Source organism: Salvelinus alpinus, chromosome 18 (genome assembly GCF_045679555.1).
Source record: "Salvelinus alpinus chromosome 18, SLU_Salpinus.1, whole genome shotgun sequence".
Classification (NCBI taxonomy): domain Eukaryota; kingdom Metazoa; phylum Chordata; class Actinopteri; order Salmoniformes; family Salmonidae; genus Salvelinus; species Salvelinus alpinus.
Window position 1 is genome coordinate 50,047,616 of NC_092103.1, and position 18,331 is coordinate 50,065,946.

Below are 18,331 nucleotides of genomic sequence, written 5' to 3' on the forward strand. Positions count from 1 at the left end.
TTGACCAGAGCCCTAGTCTGAGTATGGGTCTTGGTCAAAAGTAGTACACTAGATACAGATGCTGGATCTTAATTTGACCCGTATTGTCACAGCAAAATAACCCAGCAGCAACAGGATGTGAACATTTAGTCCATAATGTTGCTTGATTGGTTTTTAGACTATTAGCTGGACAAAAAGTAGGCTCCATGAGAAGTGCAATACTGTTTAAACGGTATAACTGTATGTTACTGTTGGTTTTCTGTGAATGTATGTAAATCACAAAGCTCGTCTGCATTTTCTGCGGTGCAGGAAAATTCTCAGCAACAAAGAGTAATCAAATTAAGATCCGACATCTGTAGGCAATAGGGTGCCATTTGGAACACCACCTCAGTGTAGAAAAGAACAAAATGGCAGCCGACAGACTATGAATGGCTGCACCTGGCAATATAAAGACACTTCAACAGAAACCTTCTTGTATTTCTCTATTACAGAGAGACCTCAGAGTCTGACAAAGCAACAAAGCTAGTTTACTTCACTTTAAATATATTTGGTTAATTATACACTTTATCAAACATGTAAAAGTCAACGACCAGATATGGCTGAAATAAGAGAGTTATGTACTAAGACTCGGGACACAAAGTGTGTTTAAAGGTGTGTGTTTATATGTAAACGTACAGAAGCTAAAGGTTAGTGCACCTCGTGGTCTTTAGGTAGGGAGTTTACCCTCTTACCTCTCCAGGTGAACAAACGAGTTCCACAACTAATTCTAGTATTTTACATTGCATAACTGCTCCTCGGGAAAAGCAGGTAGCCTAGTGGTTAGAGTGTTGGGCCGGTAACCGAAAGGTCGCTAGTTTGAATACCCGAGTCAACAACGTGAAAAATTATGTCGATGTGCCCTTGAGCAAGGCACTTGACCCTAATTGCGCCTGTAAGACGCTCTGGATAAGAGAGTCTGATAAATGACTACAAACGTAAATGTCCTCAAAAACCAATACAATACAATACAAAACCAACACAGAATGGTCTGTCTGTGCAACAGGTGATCAGCAACACCAAGCAGCAGTGTTGTTCCAATTAAAACCAACAGCTAGTGGTACGGTACTATACCTGAAAGTCATTGGTCAGTCTAGTCCTCAGTATACAGCATGATAGATATTCAAAGAGGAAGGATAGAAGAAGAGAGAGAAGAAAATAGTGAAATAGAAGACAGGTTTTTAGGACCAAGAGAAGAGTGAGAGAGACAAAGCACTAGATAAGCAAGTGTAACAGTGTGTTGGAGAGAGAGAGAGAGAGAGAGAGACAGAGAGACAGAGAGAGACCACAAAATAGGAGGAGGGATAAAAGAGGGGGAGGGAGGGTGTGTTCATGCGCACAGGTCTAGTGGATGATGATGTGTTGAAGACAGATTGGGGGAGGAAAGAGAGAACAGAGAGAATATGGTCTGTTGTCCAAACATACATAAACAAATTAACTTACGACAAACAAGCTGCAGTCAGCGGAAAGAAAAAATTACGTTGTTCTGGTGGTAGGAAAAATACATAGTAACCACATCACAGAGAGGGGTGAGGGAGGGAGGGAGGGGGAGACTAGGGGGCAGGGCTGTGGGAGGCAAGGGGGCAGGGCTGTGGGAGGCTAGGGGGCAGGGCTGTGGGAGACTAGGGGGCAGGGCTGTGGGAGGCAAGGGGGCAGGGCTGTGGGAGGCTAGGGGGCAGGGCTGTGGGAGACTAGGGGGCAGGGCTGTGGGAGGCAAGGGGGCAGGGCTGTGGGAGGCTAGGGGGCAGGGCTGTGGGAGGCTAGGGGGCAGGGCTGTGGGAGGCGAGGGGGCAGGGCTGTGGGAGGCTAGGGGGCAGGGCTGTGGGAGGCTAGGGGGCAGGGCTGTGGGAGGCTAGGGGGCAGGGCTGTGGGAGGCGAGGGGGCAGGGCTGTGGGAGGCTAGGGGGCAGGGCTGTGGGAGGCTAGGGGGCAGGGCTGTGGGAGGCAAGGGGGCAGGGCTGTGGGAGGCTAGGGGGCAGGGCTGTGGGAGGCTAGGGGGCAGGGCTGTGGGAGGCAAGGGGGCAGGGCTGTGGGAGGCTAGGGGGCAGGGCTGTGGGAGGCTAGGGGGCAGGGCTGTGGGAGGCTAGGGGGCAGGGCTGTGGGAGGCTAGGGGGCAGGGCTGTGGGAGGCGAGGGGGCAGGGCTGTGGGAGGCGAGGGGGCAGGGCTGTGGGATGCAAGGGGGCAGGGCTGTGGGATGCAAGGGGGCAGGGCTGTGGGAGGCTAGGGGGCAGGGCTGTGGGAGGCTAGTGTGGGAGGCTAGGGGGCAGGGCTGTGGGAGGCTAGGGGGCAGGGCTGTGGGAGGCTAGGGGGCAGGGCTGTGGGAGGCTAATGTGGGAGGCTAGGGGGCAGGGCTGTGGGAGGCGAGGGGGCAGGGCTGTGGGAGGCTAGGGGGCAGGGCTGTGGGAGGCTAGGGGGCAGGGCTGTGGGAGGCAAGGGGGCAGGGCTGTGGGAGGCTAGGAGGCAGGGCTGTGGGAGGCTAGGGGGCAGGGCTGTGGGAGGCTAGGGGGCAGGGCTGTGGGAGACTAGGGGGCAGGGCTGTGGGAGACTAGGGGGCAGGGCTGTGGGAGGCTAGGGGGCAGGGCTGTGGGAGGCTAGGGGGCAGGGCTGTGGGAGACTAGGGGGCAGGGCTGTGGGAGGCTAGGGGGCAGGGCTGTGGGAGGCTAGGGGGCAGGGCTGTGGGAGGCAAGGGGGCAGGGCTGTGGGAGGCTAGGGGGCAGGGCTGTGGGAGGCTAGGGGGCAGGGCTGTGGGAGGCTAGGGGGCAGGGCTGTGGGAGGCTAGGGGGCAGGGCTGTGGGAGGCTAGGGGGCAGGGCTGTGGGAGGCAAGGGGGCAGGGCTGTGGGAGGCAAAGGGGCAGGGCTGTGGGAGGCAAAGGGGCAGGGCTGTGGGAGGCTAGGGGGCAGGGCTGTGGGAGGCAAGGGGGCAGGGCTGTGGGAGGCAAGGGGGCAGGGCTGTGGGAGGCAAAGGGGCAGGGCTGTGGGAGGCTAGGGGGCAGGGCTGTGGGAGGCTAGGGGGCAGGGCTGTGGGAGGCTAGGGGGCAGGGCTGTGGGAGGCAAGGGGGCAGGGCTGTGGGAGGCTAGGGGGCAGGGCTGTGGGAGGCTAGGGGGCAGGGCTGTGGGAGGCTAGGGGGCAGGGCTGTGGGAGGCTAGGGGGCAGGGCTGTGGGAGGCAAGGGGGCAGGGCTGTGGGAGGCAAGGGGGCAGGGCTGTGGGAGGCTAGGGGGCAGGGCTGTGGGAGGCTGAGTTGGGATGCATGCGATCCATTGTCTGTGATATCTATTATTGAAGCTGGCCTGGCCTCTTCATCAGTAACCTGATACCACTGACCAAACAAACGCTGCATAACACTCCAATTAACAAGTGCTGCTGAAAGACACACACACAAACCAAGCTTGAAAGGCGAGCCTCAGCTGAGTCAGGTCTGTATCTCTACGTACAGAGCACCAAAAGATGACGTTTGAACACATCAGACAGAGAGGCCATAAGGTTGTACCACAGTAGGGGAGAGTGGGATAAGTTGATACAAAGGTTGAGCCAGCCTTGTTTCTAGGAAACCCTACACAAAATGTATAATTTGACCAAATATTTAGCAAGAGGTCATCATTTAATGGAGTCTGTGAAGGAAGAAACCACATGGAAAAAGAGGTTAGCAAGTTAGGTCCAAAAAAACTAGTTTTCACAAAGTCAAATTATATTTGTTTTAGAGGTTTCATGATGCTCGTGTCTAAACCAAAGTAGATCATTTTAAGATGGTTCTATACATCAGTTCTGGTCTCTATAAGCTTCAATATGAGGTCCTAAACCTAGCATGAAAGTGCATCCTTGTATTTGTGTGGGATAATGTTGAACCTTTATTTAACCAGGAAAATACCATTAAAACCCAGAGTCTCTTTTTCAAGGGAGACCTGACCAAGAAGGCAGCAACAATCAATACATTTACAGGACTAAAACATACAACAATACAATACAACATGATCCAGCCTAAAAAAAAAAAAAGTATTTACACTCCTCTGTAACAGTCTCCCATCAATATGGTCAAAATGTTTGCCTTGGGGTAAGACGAGCCAATGGCCTTGGGGTAAGACGAGCCAATGGCCTTGGGGTAAGACGAGCCAATGGCCTTGGGGTAAGACGAGCCAATGGCCTTGGGGTAAGACGAGCCGATGATTGAGCCAATGGCAAGTTGAGCAAATGGAAGTGTTTCTTCTCAGGGGAAATGCAAGTCATTATCGCTGGGATATGAGGTACCAACAGGGCCTGGCCTATGTTAAAAGTATTTTTTTTAAAGTACAACGTGTTTGTTAGGTGTTAAGCCTGTGTTAAAATATGCTTCATATATATATATATATATATAAAAATTAAACAAAACTATTGTGATTGTGTTGAATTGTGGGAAACAGGGATAATAGTCTAATAAGAAGCAGAGAAAATGATTTAGTGTCGAGGTGCTGACTAACTGGAAGCTATAAAAACTAGCAGTCTTATTAAAATGCTCAGTTAAAGTTTAAAGAAAGGTATTCAAAAACCTCCAAACTGTTAACCCAAACTCAGCTAGCAGTATTATAAGAATTTATTGAAACGTTCAATTCAAGGAAAAAAAACTCAAAATAACCTAAAACATTCTCAGAACCTCCCTGCAACGTAAAAATGTATGTTCCCAGAACAGGAGAAATGTTCACTTCCGTTCTCAGAACTTTTAAAAACGTTCAGTTTAAAAACGTTTAAAAACGTTCAGTTTAAAAACGTTTAAAAACGCTCAGTTTAAAAACGTTCAGTTTAACCGGTCAGGAAACTTAAGGCTTCGTTCCCAGAACCAATGGAGGGAAAAAAACGTACGTTACCACAACTACCAAGGAACTAAATGTGCTACCTGGGCGGTCCTTCGCAGGATATGATATCAACAACCAGAACTAGATATTATCAACAACTAGATACTATCAACAACTAGATAATATGAACAACTAGATATTATCAACTAGATATTATCAACTAGATATTATCAACTAGATATTATCAACTAGATATTATGAACAACTAGATATTATGAACAACTAGATATTATGAACAACTAGATATTATCAACAACTAGATACTATCAACAACTAGATACTATCAACAACTAGATAATATCAACAACTAGATAATATCAACAACTAGATACTATCAACAACTAGATAATATGAACTAGATACTATCAACAACTAGATAATATGAACTAGATAATATCAACAACTAGATAATATCAACAACTAGATAATATGAACAACTAGATACTATCAACTAGATATTATCAACAACTAGATACTATCAACAACTAGATAATATGAACTAGATACTATCAACAACTAGATAATATGAACTAGATAATATCAACAACTAGATACTATCAACAACTAGATAATATCAACAACTAGATAATATGAACTAGATACTATCAACAACTAGATAATATCAACAACTAGATATTATCAACAACTAGATATTATCAACAACTAGATATTATCAACAACTAGATATTATCAACAACTAGATATTATCAACAACTAGATATTATCAACAACTAGATAATATCAACAACTAGATAATATCAACAACTAGATACTATCAACAACTAGATAATATCAACAACTAGATACTATCAACAACTAGATAATATGAACAATCAACAACTAGATATTATCAACAACTAGATATTATCAACAACTAGATATTATCAACAACTAGATAATATCAACAACTAGATAATATCAACAACTAGATACTATCAACAACTAGATAATATCAACAACTAGATACTATCAACAACTAGATAATATCAACAATCAACAACTAGATATTATCAACAACTAGCTAATATCAACAACTAGATAATATCAACAATCAACAACTAGACATTATCAACAACTAGATATTATCAACAACTAGATATTATCAACAACTAGATATTATCAACAACTAGATAATATCAACAACTAGATAATATCAACAACTAGATACTATCAACAACTAGATAATATCAACAACTAGATACTATCAACAACTAGATAATATGAACAATCAACAACTAGATATTATCAACAACTAGATATTATCAACAACTAGATATTATCAACAACTAGATATTATCAACAACTAGATATTATCAACAACTAGATATTATCAACAACTAGATATTATCAACAACTAGATAATATCAACAACTAGATAATATCAACAACTAGATACTATCAACAACTAGATAATATCAACAACTAGATACTATCAACAACTAGATAATATGAACAATCAACAACTAGATATTATCAACAACTAGATAATATCAACAACTAGACACTATCAACAACTAGATATTATCAACAACTAGATATTATCAACAACTAGATATTATCAACAACTAGATAATATCAACAACTAGATACTATCAACAACTAGATACTATCAACAACTAGATACTATCAACAACTAGATAATATCAACAACTAGATATTATCAACAACTAGATATTATCAACAACTAGATACTATCAACAACTAGATAATATGAACAACTAGATACTATCAACAACTAGATATTATCAACAACTAGATACTATCAACAACTAGATAATATCAACAACTAGATATTATCAACAACTAGATATTATCAACAACTAGATAATATCAACAATCAACAACTAGATATTATCAACAACTAGCTAATATCAACAACTAGATAATATCAACAATCAACAACTAGACATTATCAACAACTAGCTAATATCAACAACTAGACACTATCAACAACTAGATATTATCAACAACTAGATATTATCAACAACTAGATATTATCAACAACTAGATAATATCAACAACTAGATACTATCAACAACTAGATATTATCAACAACTAGATAATATCAACAACTAGATACTATCAACAACTAGATAATATCAACAACTAGATATTATCAACAACTAGATATTATCAACAACTAGATACTATCAACAACTAGATACTATCAACAACTAGATACTATCAACAACTAGATAATATCAACAACTAGACACTATCAACAACTAGCTCATAGAAATCAGGTCAAAGTTTATTACACCACCTGAGACCTCAAACATTGGGTCAGCCCTACAACATTGGGTCAGCCCTACAACATTGGGTCAGCCCTACAACATTGGGTCAGCCCTACAACATTGGGTCAGCCCTACAACATTGGGTCAGCCTTACAACATTGGGTCAGCCCTACAACATTGGGTCAGCCTTACAACATTGGGTCAGCCCTACAACATTGGGTCAGCCCTACAACATTGGGTCAGCCTTACAACATTGGGTCAGCCTTACAACATTGGGTCAGCCTTACAACATTGGGTCAGCCTTACAACATTGGGTCAGCCCTACAACATTGGGTCAGCCCTACAACATTGGGTCAGCCCTACAACATTGGGTCAGCCCTTCAAGATTGGGTCAGCCCTTCAACATGGGTCAGCCCTACAACATTGGGTCAGCCCTACAACATTGGGTCAGCCTTACAACATTGGGGGTGTCCCAAATGGCATACTGGTCCCTATATAGTGCACTACTTCTGACCACAGCTCTATGGGCTGGTCAAACTAGTAGCAACTACCAGACCTGTGCTCTGTAGAAACAGGAAGTAACAGGAACTGGTAACTCGGGTTGCGATGGCACGGCCGAGCATGGTGTTGGTTTCCCTTTAATATTGGATGGGGGGTAATAAAGAAGAGTAAACTGAAACCCAACCAGGAACAACAGACAACCATTTCCCTTGCTCCTCCTCTGCTGGTCTCCTTGTCTCCCTCCCATTCCACCTCTCCACCATGGGTGCCCGGGCCTTCAGCTGCTCTGCACCCAGGCTGGAATGCACTCCCGCCACACATACAAGATGCAGACACAGTCATCTCATTCAAAAACCTTTTCAAGGATGCCTATAACCTATAGAATGTCTTCTATGATTGACCTTCTGTGCATTCTCAGTATCCCTATGTATTCCCCAACCTAAACCTTACCCTAAACTGGTTCCCTATCCTATACTCAGCCTTAACCCCTAAACAGGTCTGTATCCTATACTCAGCCTTACCCCCTAAACAGGTCTGTATCCTATACTCAGCCTTAACCCCTAAACAGGTCTGTATCCTATACTCAGCCTTAACCCCTAAACAGGTCTGTATCCTATACTCAGCCTTACCCCCTAAACAGGTCTGTATCCTATACTCAGCCTTAACCCCTAAACAGGTCTGTATCCTATACTCAGCCTTACCCCCTAAACAGGTATGTATCCTATACCCAGCCTTACCCCCTAAACAGGGTCTGTATCCTATACCCAGCCTTACCCCCTTAAACCGGGTCTGTATCCTATACCCAGCCCTATCCCCTATACTGGATCTGTATCCTATACCCAGCCCTACCCCTTAAACCGGGTCTGTATCCTATACCCAGCCCTACCTCCTAAACCGGGTCTGTATCCTATACCCAGCCCTACCCCCTAAACCGGGTCTGTATCCTATACCCAGCCCTGGCTGACTTCTCCGTGTTTCGGCAGAACAGAGCAGCTACGTCTGGTAAGACGAGGGGCGGAGGAGTGTGTCTATTTGTCAATAACTGCTGGTGTGCGATGTCTAATATTAAAGAAGTCTCGAGGTATTGCTCGCCTGAGGTAGAATACTTCATGATAAGCTATAGACCACACCATCTACCAAGAGAGTTCTCATCTATATTCTCCGTAGCTGTCTATTTACCACTACAAACCGACGCTGGCACTAAGACCACACTCAACGAGCTGTAAAAGGCCATAAGCAAACAAGAAAATGCTCACCCAGAAGTGGCGCTCCTAGTGGCCGGGGACTTTAATGCAGGCAAACTTAAATCTGATTTACCTAATTTCTACCAGCATGTTAAATGTGCAACCAGAGGAAGAAAAAAACCTCTAGACCACCTTTACTCCACACACAGAGATGCATACAAAGCTCTCCCTCTCCCTCTATTTGGCAAATCTGACCATAATTCCATCCTCCTGACTAAACTAAAGCAGCAAGTACTAGTGACTCACTCAATACGGAAGTGGTCAGATGACGCGGATTTTACGCTACAGGACTGTTTTGCACAGACTGGAATATGTTCTGGGATTCATCCAATGACATTGAGGAATACACCACCTCAGTCACCGGCTTCATCAATAAGTGCATCGATGACGTCGTCCCCACAGTTACCGTACATACATTTCCCAACCAGAAGCCATGGATTACAGGCAACATCCGCACCGAGCTAAAGGCTAAGAGCTGCCGTTTTCAAGGCATTAATGTGGATGCTACCATGATTAAGGATAGTCCTGAATGAATTGTGAATAATGATGAGTTAAAAAGTTACAGACGCACAAATATCATACCCCCAAGACATGCTAAACCTCTCACCATTACAACAACAGGGAAGGTTAGCGTTTTTTCGGGGGGGGTTCTGATATTTGCGCGTCTGTAACTTTCTCACTCATCATTATTCACAATACATTGAGGATTATCCGTAATCATTGTAGCATCCACATTAATATTGACATGGTTAGAAACATATTCTATTCATATTTACAAAATAATTACTCCAAAACGACACAATACATTATTTACCATTAATTTCTATTGGTCACAAGATAATCTGAAACACAACCAAAACAAACAGCAAAGGTCTATAGTCAAAAGCTTGATGTAATAATTGTGTGCTAGGATTATGGGACCAAATACTAAACTCTGGTCTACTTTAATACACATACACTGCCTTCGGAAAGTATTCAGACCCCTTGAGTTTTTCCACATTCTGTTACGTCACAGCCTTATTCTAAAATCTATTAAATTGTTTACACACAATACCCAATCATGACAAAGCAAGAGGTTTAGATTTTTTTGCCAATTTATAAAAAATAAAATACTGAAATATCACATATACATAAGTATGCAGACCCTTTACTCAGTACTTTGTTGAAGCACCTTTGGCAGCGATTACAGCCTCAAGTCTTCTTGGGTATGACGCTACAAGCTTGGCACACCTGTATGTGGGGAGTTTCTCCCATTCTTCTCTGCAGATCCTCTCAAGCTCTGTCAGGTTGGATGGGGAGCATCGCTGCACAGCTATTTTCAGGTCTCTCCAGAGATGTTCAATTGGGTTCAAGTCCGGGCTCTGGCTGGGCCACTCAAGGACATTCAGAGACTTGTCCTCCCAAAGCCACTCCAGCGTTGTCTTGGCTGTGGGCTTAGGGTCGTTTTCCTGTTGGAAGGTGAACCTTCAGCCTAGTCTGAGGTCCTGAGCGCTCTGGAGCAGGTTTTCATCAAGGATCTCTGTACTTTGCTCCGTTCATCTTTGCCTCAATCCTGACTAGTCTCCTAGTCCCTGCTGCTGAAAAACATCCCCACAGCATGATGCTGCCACCACCATGCTTCACCGTAGGGATGGTGCCAGGTTTCCTCCAGATGTGATGCTTGGCATTCAGGCCAAAGATTTCAATCTTGGTTTCATCAGACCAGAAAATCCTGTTCCTCATGGTCTGGGATTCTTTAGGTGCCTTTTGGTAAACTCCAAGCTGGCTGTCATGTGCCTTTTACTGAGGAGTGGCTTCCGTCTGGCCACTCTACAATAAAATACCTGGTTGGTGGAGTGCTGCAGGGATGGTTGTCCTTCTGGAAGGTTCTCCCATCTCCACAGAGAAACTCTGGAGCTCTGTCAGAGTGACCAATCGGGTTCTTGGTCACCTCCCTGACCAAGGCCCTTTTCCCCCGATTGCTCAGTTTGGCCGGTCGGCCAGCTCTAGGAAGAGTCTTGTTGGTTCCAAACTTCTTCCATTTAAGAATGAGGCCACTGTGTTCTTGGGGACCTTCAATGCTGCAGAAATGTTTTGGTACCCTTCCCCAGATCTGTGCCTCTACACAATCCTGTCTCGGAGTTCTATGGACAATTCCTTCAACCTCATGGCTTGGTTTTTGCTCTGACATGAACAGTCAACTGTGGGACCTTATATAGACAGGTGTGTGCCTTTCCAAATCATGTCCAATCAATTGAATTTACCACAGATGGACTCCAATCAAGTTGTAGAAACATCTCAAGGATGATCAATGGAAACAGGATGCACCTGAGCTCAATTTCGAGTCTCATAGCAAAGGGTCTGAATACTTAAGTAAATAAGGTATCTGTTTTTTTATTTTTAATACATTTGCAAAAAAAAACACAACAAAAACGTAATCGCTTTGTCATTATGGGGTATTGTGATGTCATTATGGGCTATTGTGATGTCATTATGGGCTATTGTGATGTCATTATGGGCTATTGTGATGTCATTATGGGCTATTGTGTGTAGATAGCTGAGGATTTTTATTTATTTAATACATTTTAGACAAAGACTGTAACGTAACAAAATGTGGAAAAAGTCAAGGGGTCTGAATACTTTCCGAATGCACTGTAAGTGAATTTGTCCCAATACTTTTGGTCCTCTAAAATGGTGGGACTACAGGTATGTACAAGAAGTGCTGTAATTTCAAAACGGTTCACCTGATATGGATAAAAATCACTAATCAAATCCAAAGTGCTGGAGTACACAGCCAAAACAACTAAACTGTGTCACTGTCCCAATACTGTTGGTGTTCCTCTTGTCCAGATATATTACGGCTGAGTGGCGACGTAAATGGCACCTTCCGTGGATCTTTTAGTAAATTGTGTGTCCAGTGTGCCTGGCATGCTGGCCTTGATGTGAGCCAAAACCAGACTCTTGAAACACTTCATGATGATTAGGAGTGAGTGTGATGGGGCGATAGTCATTTAGGCATGTACCCTTTGTTTTTCTTGTGCACTCGGACAATTGTAGTCTCCTTGAAGCAGGTGTGGTACAGGTCAAAGATGTCTGAGAAGATGCCTGCCAGCTGGTCAGCACAGACTCTGAGGATGCAGCTAGGGATGCCACCTGGACCGGCGGCTTTGTGAGTATTCACTCTTTTGAGAGTTTTCCTCATATCAGCCTCGGAGAGCAAAAGCCCATGGTTCTCCGGAGCAGCGAGAGTCTTCTTGGATGGCTCGGTATTGTCTGCCTCGAAGCGAGCATCGAATATGTTAAGCTCATCTCGGAGGGAGGCTTCGATGGCCCACCACACAGCTGGATTTGCAATTGTAGTCTGTGATAGTCTGTAGTCCTTGCTAAATGCCTCATGAGTCTGAGTTGTCGAACATCAAATTCAAGTTTGAGTCTGTATTGTCTTTTTTTGCGTCCATAATGGATTTTGAGGAGCTCGTACCTGCTTTCGCACGCCACCAAGTCATCTGGGTTTGTTCTGCTGACATTGAACGCTGCAGTACGGGCTCTAAACATGCTACGGATATCTCTGTTCGTCCAGGGTTTTTGGTTGGGGTACAGATTGTTAAGCCTGTGACTGACACCAACAACTTGGCCTCTTTTAGGATGAAAAGGTGCATCCCAAATGGCACCCTATTCCCTATGCAGTGCACTACTTTGGTCCAGAGCCAAGTGGGTTATGAACATAGTGAAATGTTCAACAACTGAAGCCATCTGCCATGACAGTGAAGCCCTTTCTCCTCTCTCCCTTCGGCACACAACACACCTGGGATACCACAACAACCCCCCTGGAATTCTCTCGCTCTCTCTCTCTCTCTCTCTCTCTGTGTCTCTCTCTCTCTGTCTCTCTCTCTCTCTCTCTCTCTCTCTCTGTCTCTGTCTCTCTGTCTCTCTCTCTCTCTCTGTCTCTCTGTCTCTCTGTCTCTCTGTCTCTCTCTCTCTCTCTCTCTCTCTCTCTCTGTCTCTCTGTCTCTCTCTCTGTCTCTCTCTCTCTGTCTCTCTCTCTGTCTCTCTCTATCTCTCTCTCTCACACAGACAGTGCTGAGGTGAGGTCTGGCACATAGCTGACATTCCACTGAACTGAGCCCTGGGCTGGGGGGAGAGGAGAGAGGAGTATCAGTGATACAGCAGGCTAGGAGAACAATGCTACCCACCCCTCCCTCCCTCTCTCCATCCCAACCCTCCTCTCCTAGCCTGCTAGCAGGCACACTTCCAATCAGCATAGAACACCAACAGAGCGCTAACAATGCTTAGCAGCAACAAATAAAGTGGGGAGAGGGTGTGGGGCTGAGAAAAGAGGGAGGTGTGGAGTGGGGGAGTAGTGTGGAGTGGAGGCATAGGAATGAGAGAAGACAGCCCTGGCTACCATCATGGAGTAGTAGAAACACATGGAGTAGTAGAAACACATCATGGAGTAGTAGAAACACATCATGGAGTAGTAGAAACACATCATGGAGTAGTAGAAACACATTATGGAGTAGTAGAAACACATCATGGAGTAGTAGAAACACATCATGGAGTAGTAGAAACACATCATGGAGTAGTAGAAACACATCATGGAGTAGTAGAAACACAACATGGAGTAGTAGAAACACATCATGGAGTAGTAGAAACACATCATGGAGTAGTAGAAACACATCATGGAGTAGTAGAAACACATCATGGAGTAGTAGAAACACATCATGGAGTAGTAGAAACACATCATGGAGTAGTAGAAACACATCATGGAGTAGTAGAAACACATCATGGAGTAGTAGTGTCTGAATACAGAAGTATTCCATGTTAGTATTTACATAATGATGTGTTTGTGTTGTTCCAGAATAGACAAATAATAACATTGTATAAATAAGTCAGAGTGTGTGTGTGTGTGTGTGTGTGTGTGTGTGTGTGTGTGTGTGTGTGTGTGTGTATATGTGTGTGTGTGTGTGTGTGTGTGTGTGTGTGTGTGTGTTCATGACCAGGTAGATTCAAAGCATAGAAAGAAAGCTTGAGAACTTGGCTGCTATGACACGGAGTGAGAGAGAGAAACTACAGGATTTCATAGTCATATGATCGTGACATTCTTCACAGAATTAACCACCAAACCAAGGCAAAAGGACATGGTCACGAGAAAGAAAGTGTGAGGAGAAAAAAAAAAGTTCCTTGAAAATGACAGAGAGAACACATTACCCTGTCAACCAGTCCCCTAACGTTCAGCTGCTCTGTCAACCAGTCCCCTAACGTTCAGCTGCTCTGTCAACCAGTCCCCTAACGTTCAGCTGCTCTGTCAACCAGTCCCCTAACGTTCAGCTTCTCTGTCAACCAGTCCCCTAACGTTCAGCTGCTCTGTCAACCAGTCCCCTAACGTTCAGCTGCTCTGTCAACCAGTCCCCTAACGTTCAGCTTCTCTGTCAACCAGTCCCCTAACGTTCAGCTGCTCTGTCAACCAGTCCCCTAACGTTCAGCCGCTCTGTCAACCAGTCCCCTAACGTTCAGCTGCTCTGCTACCATGTTGTTGTCATGTTGTGTTGCTACCATGCTGTGTTGTCATGTGTTTCTGCCATGCTATGTTGTTGTCTTAGGTCTCTCTTTATGTAGGGTTGTGTCTCTCTCTTGTCGTGATGTGTGTTTTGTCCTATATTTTTATTACATTTATTTGTATTTTTAATCCCAGGTCTCCGTCCCCGCAGGAGGCCTTTTGCTTTTTGGTAGGCCGTCATTGTAAATAAGAATTTGTTCTTAACTGACTTGCCTGGTTAAATAAAGGTTAAATAGATAACAACAACAACAAAATGTCTCAGGCTGTGTTCCCTATCGCTCAGCTGCTCTGTCAGTGTCCAGTCAGTCATGTCTCAGGCTGTGTTCCCTATCGCTCAGCTGCTCTGTCAGACCAGTCAGTCATGTCTCAGGCTGTGTTCCCTATCGCTCAGCTGCTCTGTCAGACCAGTCAGTCATGTCTCAGGCTGTGTTCCCTATCGCTCAGCTGCTCTGTCAGACCAGTCAGTCATGTCTCAGACTGTGTTCCCTATCGCTCAGCTGCTCTGTCAGACCAGTCAGTCATGTCTCAGACTGTGTTCCCTATCGCTCAGCTGCTCTGTCAGACCAGTCAGTCATGTCTCAGACTGTGTTCCCTATCGCTCAGCTGCTCTGTCAGACCAGTCAGTCATGTCTCAGACTGTGTTCCCTATCGCTCAGCTGCTCTGTCAGACCAGTCAGTCATGTCTCAGACTGTGTTCCCTATCGCTCAGCTGCTCTGTCAGACCAGTCAGTCATGTCTCAGACTGTGTTCCCTATCGCTCAGCTGCTCTGTCAGACCAGTCAGTCATGTCTCAGGCTGTGTTCCCTATCACTCAGCTGCTCTGTCAGCGTCCAGTCAGTCATGTCTCAGGCTGTGTTCCCTATCGCTCAGCTGCTCTGTCAGACCAGTCAGTCATGTCTCAGGCTGTGTTCCCTATCGCTCAGCTGCTCTGTCAGTGTCCAGTCAGTCATGTCTCAGGCTGTGTTCCCTGTCGCTCAGCTGCTCTGTCAGTGTCCAGTCAGTCATGTCTCAGGCTGTGTTCCAAATGGCACCCTATTCCCTGTATAGTGAACTACTTTTGACACGGCCAAACTGACAATATGCTAGGAGCACCGTAGCTAAATGCCAAAGCTACATTCTTCTGTCACACAGTCAACATTGTTTTATAGAGAAAATCTATTCTAACACAGTTTGTCACAGTATATATAGCTTATGGTGATGTTTCTGTTTTACCCCAGAGACATCCACATGCAGTTTTGACAATCGAAAAGAGAAAACCTTCAACCTTTCAGGAGTTTTTGGATATCGCTGCCAACAAAATAGGGAAATGACTAAAAACATTGAATTCCTTGCAGAATTGTTCTCTATTTAATTATATCTCCATTCAAAATATCTTTATGATGTTGACCGACCGTCCAATCATACACGCATAGAGACCGACCGTCCAATCATACACGCATAGAGACCGACCGTCCAATCATACACGCATAGAGACCGACCGTCCAATCATACACGCATAGAGACCGACCGTCCAGTCATACACGCATAGAGACCGACCGTCCAATCATACACGCATAGAGACCGACCGTCCAATCATACACGCATAGAGACCGACCGTCCAATCATACACGCATAGAGACCGACCGTCCAATCATACACGCATAGAGACCGACCGTCCAATCATACACGCATAGAGACCGACCGCCCAATCATACACGCATAGAGACCGACCGTCCAATCATACACGCATAGAGACCGACCGTCCAATCATACACGCATAGAGACCGACCGTCCAATCATACACGCATAGAGACCGACCGTCCAATCATACACGCATAGAGACCGACCGTCCAGTCATACACGCATAGAAAGCAGCCTTTGCAGCATCAATCTTCCCCAACACGATGACAAAGGGTTAAAGATTAGCAGAGGAAAGATGTTTCTGTCGAGTAATCAGATAATGTTGTTCGCTTGACAATTTTTGTGTTGAGTAATTGTTGATTGACCCTTTTTAGTCTAGTGTTTGTGTTGAATCTGAGAGGTATTCACCTACAGGAACAATGTCACTGAGCAGGAAAGTAAAGCAGCACCACAGATGACTCACATCATCAGACAACCAACCAGGAAGAGACAGACACATTCCATCTCTCTTTCCTGCCTGGCCCAACCAGGAAGACAGACACAGACCAGGAAACAGTCACAGCAGCTTCCTGTCTCTACAGCCCCAACAAAACATGCAGGCCTGTGACTGGGCCATACCGGTCTGTCTGTTTAGAAAGGAAAGATATAGGAGGCTCATATGTAGGGCCTGAAATATGGCCTGAAATATGGCCTGATATAGGGTCTGATATAGGGCCTGATATAGGGTCTGATATAGGGTCTGATATAGGGTCTGATATAGTGCCTGATATAGGGCCTGATATAGGGTCTGATATAGGGTCTGATATAGGGCCTGATATATGGCCTGATATAGGGTCTGATATAGGGCCTGATATAGGGCCTGATATAGGGTCTGATATAGGGTCTGATATAGGGCCTGATATAGGGCCTGATATAGGGTCTGATATAGGGCCTGATATAGGGTCTGATATAGGGCCTGATATAGGGCCTGATATAGGGTCTGATATAGGGCCTGATATATGGCCTGAAATATGGCCTGAAATATGGCCTGATATAGGGCCTGATATAGGGTCTGATATAGGGCCTGATATAGGGTCTGATATAGGGCCTGATATAGGGCCTGATATATGGCCTGATATAGGGCCTGATATAGGGCCTGATATATGGCCTGAAATATGGCCTGATATAGGGCCTGATATAGGGCCTGATATAGGGCCTGATATATGGCCTGATATATGGCCTGAAATATGGCCTGATATAGGGTCTGATATATGGCCTGAAATATGGCCTGATATAGGGTCTGATATAGGGTCTGAAATATGGCCTGATATAGGGTCTGAAATATGGCCTGATATAGGGTCTGATATATGGCCTGAAATAGGGCCTGATATATATGTCAGGCCCTAATCAGGTCTATTTGCATCCCAAATGGCAGAACATTTCGTATATAAACTCAGCAAAAAAAGAAACGTCCCTTTTTCAGGACCATGTCTTTCAAAGATAATTAGTAAAAATCCAAATAACTTCACAGATATTCATTGTAAAGGGTTTAAACACTGTTTCCCATGCTTGTTCAATGAACCATAAACTATTAATGAACATGCACCTGTGGAATGGTCATTAAGACACAGACAGCTTACAGACGGTAGGCAATTAAGGTCACAGTTATGAAAACTTAGGACACTAAAGAGGCCTTTCTACTGACTCTGAAAAACACCAAAAGAAAGATGCCCAGGGTCCCTGCTCATCTGCGTGAACGTGCCTTGGGCATGCTGCAAGGAGGCATGAGGACTGCAGATGTGGCCAGGGCAATAAATTGCAATGTCCGTACTGTGAGACGCCTAAGATAGTGCTACAGGGAGACAGGATGGACAGCTGATCGTACTCGCAGTGGCAGACCACGTGTAACAACACCTGCACAGGATTTGTACATTCGAACATCACACCTGCGGGACAGGTACAGGATGGCAGCAACAACTGCCCGAGTTACACCAGGAACACACAATCCCTCCATCAGTGCTCAGACTGTCCACAATAGGCTGAGAGAGGCTGGACTGAGGGCTTGTAGGCCTGTTGTAAGGCAGGTCCTCAGCAGACAGAGAGGCTGGACTGAGGGCTTGTAGGCCTGTTGTAAGGCAGGTCCTCACCAGACAGAGAGGCTGGACTGAGGGCTTGTAGGCCTGTTGTAAGGCAGGTCCTCAGCAGACAGAGAGGCTGGACTGAGGGCTTGTAGGCCTGTTGTAAGGCAGGTCCTCACCAGACAGAGAGGCTGGACTGAGGGCTTGTAGGCCTGTTGTAAGGCAGGTCCTCACCAGACATCACCGGCAACAACGTCACCTATGGGCACAAACCCACCATCGCTGGACCAGACAGGACT

General features: G+C 45.2%; 1 protein-coding gene across 7 annotated transcripts in view; it reads right to left on the minus strand.

The window, feature by feature from the left end:
- Positions 1-18,331, minus strand: part of ptbp3 (polypyrimidine tract binding protein 3) — a 142,210-nt gene that overhangs the window by 106,225 nt on the left and 17,654 nt on the right. Inside the window, exon 1 of one of the 7 annotated variants that reach the window (XM_071351544.1) lies at positions 1,090-1,302. The exons of 5 other annotated variants lie outside the window; for them this stretch is intronic. The gene's annotated coding sequence lies outside the window, so the exon portion shown is untranslated. Of the gene's footprint in view, positions 1-1,089; positions 1,303-18,331 lie in introns of those variants that run through there. One more of the 7 variants, XM_071351549.1, reaches the window with a different exon arrangement.